Here is a 4,482-nt window from a genome sequence, read left to right on the forward strand (position 1 = left end):
GGAGAGTACCAATAGATAAGCTTCGGACTCTCAAATTTGCCACATGTATGCTTTAAAAGTAATTATTTGTGGATCAGCTTTCCTTCACATACATATTACAGATTGCATTTTAGTTAGATCTCTTTACTGGGCTTCTTAAACTTAGCACTGAGTCTTTTCAGGGAGACAGTATTGAATAGAGATTATAAACGTAGACTTGAGATCCCAGGCTTGTGATGAGTTGTACCACTTGTGAGCCCAGTCTTTCGATCTTAGAAGAGCTACCTAACAGCTCGGAGCCTTAGTTTCCTGATTTCCATTTAACAAAATGAAGATGTTATGAAGATGAAATTAGATAATCCATTTAAAATGTTTCGTGTAGCATCTGATTCATACTAAGTATTCAGTAGAGTTGGCTACTCTTCATCATCATCAGAATCATTGTGGAGGTGCCAAGTGGAAGGTTGCATCTTTCTTGTAACATTCACTGTGCTTGAGGATTAAGGGACAGAGGTAAGTGATTTCACTCATAAGTCATACAAGGTATTGTTTTTACGTTAAAACAAATACAGCCCTATTATAGCACAGAAGACACAAGTCCCATGGATTGTTCAAGATGAAATAAGACCACCGAATTTTGTACTGCTAGTGAGCGAGAAGCCCCTGAAGGAGTACGTTTACTTTCTTCTATCACTTGGGGTCTTCTGGGGGAGATTTGGGGAGGTGCTGCTATTGGCTAAAACAGTAGCAACAAAAGAGACCCAGTCCGCTCAACCAAGTATCAGACATCATTCTCTTAAGTTGTTCATTTGTCTATGTGTTTTACTTAGGAATGCAGAAAGTTTCAGATTATTTTTTATTTATTTATTTTAAATGGTGGAAGTATATTAACAATGTTTTATCAAATTCTCACTGATTTTGCAAGTTAGTTTTGTTATATTTATTTTATAGGTGAGGAACTTGAACCTCAAAGATTAAATAACTTGTGTAAACTTTTGATCAATGAGTGATGGATCTGGGCTTTGAACTCAGGTCTTGTGGCTCTTTCCATTCTGTTTTACTGCATCCCACTGGATTTGATTGAAATGATTTTGATTGTATGGTGAGTGTTATAACTTAAGTTAATAACTTAAGTTAAGAACTTAACTAAGCTTATTTTCAGCAATTCCTTTCCCTGCATAGCTCCAAGTTAGTGTTGGCCCACTGGAGATATTTTTTGAGTGAGATCTGGATGGTATTAATGAAGGAGCGGCCATATTCCTATTCACTGGGGAGGTCAGTGCTAGGCATGAAGCACCATAGCATATGACACATGTTGCCATTCACCTGCTGGCTCACCTGGTTGACATGGGAGAACAGCTGGCCCTCAGTCCCCTGCTGGATCTTCTGCTTCTGTTTCTCCAGCTCCTGAGCCAGGTGCATGTTGAGGAGCACCAGCCTTTCTAGCAGGCACAACAGAATATATAATTTCTTTTTTTTTTTTTTAAGTTTTTTTTTTTTTTTTATTTGAGACAGAATGAGAGAGAGAGAGTGCACATGAGAGGGGGGAGGGTCAGAGGCAGAAGCAGGCTCCCTGCCGAGCAGGGAGCCTGATGCAGGACTCGATCCAGGGACTCCAGGATCATGACCTGAGCCGAAGGCAGTCGCTTAACCAACTGAGCCACCCAGGAGCCCAGAATATATAATTTCTAAGGCCCAATGTAAAATGAAAATATGGGGCCCCTGGTTCAAATATCATTAAGAATTTCAAGATGGTACCAGCAGAGCATGAAACCAAGCATGAAATCTTTCTAAGCAGGAGACCCTGAGTTGTCACATAGGCCACTCTGCCTTCAGGACACCCCTTCCTCAAGGCTGGAGGCTTGGAAATGGTGACCGACCAATGTGAGTTCCAGGTCAGTCTTATATGGTCTAGTCTGACCTTGCTTTTCTCAGTTCATGTCCATCTCCCCTGGCTGATTGCCTGTCCTGCAGACTTCAGATGTACAAATAACAACCTCACATAAACTAGATAACTGGGTGTCTCAATTGCCTAAGGTCAAATTTCTTGGGGATAATTGAGAAGATAATTTGCAATACATTTTCTGGGTTCTGCAATTCAGATGAGGAACCCTAGGTGAGAAAGCCTGGAAAGAAGTAGACATTAAAGAGATGATCATACATGGGGCTCCTGGGTGGCACAGGTGGTTAAATGTTGGACTCTTGATTTCAGCTCAGGTCCTGATCTCAGGGTCATGAGATCGAGCCCCTTGGTGGGCTCCGTGCTCAGCAAGGAGTCTGCTTGAGTTTCTTTCTCCCTCTCCCTCTGCCCCCCACCCCCCTGCACTTGTATGTGCTCTCTCTCTCTCTCTCTCTGGGATAAACAAATAAATCTTAAAAGAGAGAGAGAGATGATCACACAATTATCACTGTATTTGCCACTATGGTTGTTGTTGTGAAAGGAGGATCCAGAACACTCAGATTTCCCTCCTGCTTTCTAGGAATGTCATTTTTGGATCAGACTTGGGAGAGGTCTTTAGACATATCTCATCATCAGAAGCCACTGGAGAAGATACCTCTATAGATTTACCTAGCAGATTAGAGGATTATTTAGAATCAACAAATAATTGATTCTGAGTTTTGAACAAATTCTGAAATTAATATTTCGAAGAATCATGATTTCTTCTCTGTGACCTTCCTAATAGTCTGGAAGTCCCTAACTTTCCTCAAATAACTGGAGATGAGCAGGTTTCTATACCATAGAGCCATCCATTCTTATAGTATTATTTTACTCCTATCGCTTCTCGGCCTTTTGGCTAAGATCAAGTGTAGTATTATTTTACTCCTATGGTACTATAGTAGTCTGATAGTATTATTTCAAGGACACCAGTAGAGACCCTCTATTTTCTCCCACATCTTCATTAAGCTTTACTTTTTTTTTTTAAATAGTGGGGATAATTTTTGAATTTCATGAGAAGATCCAAGACTTACAATGAGAAAACTGGTGAAGATGAAGAGGTGTATGTTGTCAGGTCCTCCTTCAAGGACAAGAGGAGGAAAGAAGGGGTAAAAGAGTATGTCATGGATAGATTTAAAAGCCACCAACAGAATAGGGATAGGGCTCTAGGGCAGGGGTCAGCCCCCCCCCCCTTTTTTTTTTGCAAAGGGCCAGAGAATAAATATTTTCTGCTTTGTGGGCCATATAGTCTCTCTTGCAACTATTGAACTCTAGTGTTGTAACATATAAACAGCCATAGAGGATACCCAAATGACTGTGTCCCAATAAAACATGATGGACACTGAACCTTGAATTTCACATCATTTTCATATGCCACAAAATATTATTTTCCTATTAATTTTTTTCAATCATTTAAAAATGTAAAAACCATTCTTAGCTCTCAGACTGAACCAAAGCAGGCAGTGGATTGGAGTTTGCCAACTCCCTTTCTAGGGGCAAACATTCCTGACTGTAAGTTGGCCTAAAATTGGCTTGGCCACTAGGCCAGGATATTTATAATGGGTAACAAGACATTCAAACCATGGCGGGATTGTTCCAATGCAGAATCCTGGGCCTTAGAAATCAGTATATTTTACCAGTACTCCAGGTAGTTGTGAGTACAATAAAGTTTTAAAACTATATGGTAAAATTAGGTAGTCCTTTCTCTGATTCCTCCCCTTTTGTTTGTGAGAAAAGGTGAATAGCAGACATTGTCTTGATTGTAAAGGATGAGCCAAAACTACATGGATAAACACATTTGGACATATATCTACACATTCATGTTTGCATAATATCTACATAGGTGCACAAATGCACGTGCATATTGATATGTGTGCACACATCCCCATGTTTATATAGATATGGTTGCTTCATTGCATGCCCATGCACCAGGACATGTGCAGAATCTTCTTTGGCATCACTTCTTTACGATAGTGACGAAAATCCAAATGATCATTTGAGATAATAACTGCTTCCATACCACACACATGTCTTGACATAGAATGAAGTAGAAATCATCATATGACACTACTACCTCTGCTGAAGTTGGAAGTAGGGGAAGCAAGTGTTTATTTCTTCCAGCCTTTAAACCCTCATTAATATATGTTGATGAAGTCCTTTATCACATCAAAGAAGTACCATCTTTTAGAGATGGTTGCTTTGAATAAAAGTTTCAAACTATGGGTACAAAGTAAAATTCCTTAAAGTATCTAAATGAATAAACAAGTTCAAATATTATTCATAAAAAATATTGCTCACTAATGGGCTTTAGAGTGCTCTGATTAATCTGAAATGATATTCAGATAAAGGACAAAGTTATTTAACCTCCTCTTAGTGCCATTCTTTCACTTTAGCATCCTTTTTTATTCCTTTAATTTGTATAGTGTAGCTTTAAACTTGACTTTTCCTTTCCCATTTAGAGGGAGGTTCCCAAACACAAGAATAATTCCTCCTGATAATGTTGCTCATTAGGAACATTTCCAGCAAGAGAAGTGAATGGTGCCGCAAATATCTCTTCATTTCCAGCA

General features: G+C 39.3%; 1 pseudogene; it reads left to right on the forward strand.

Moving 5' to 3' along the window:
- The first annotated feature begins 2,754 nt into the window (after nucleotides 1-2,754).
- Nucleotides 2,755-2,921, forward strand: LOC123324528 (annotated as a pseudogene).
- The last annotated feature ends 1,561 nt before the right edge of the window (nucleotides 2,922-4,482 follow it).

Source organism: Neomonachus schauinslandi, chromosome 3 (genome assembly GCF_002201575.2).
Source record: "Neomonachus schauinslandi chromosome 3, ASM220157v2, whole genome shotgun sequence".
Lineage (NCBI taxonomy): Eukaryota > Metazoa > Chordata > Mammalia > Carnivora > Phocidae > Neomonachus > Neomonachus schauinslandi.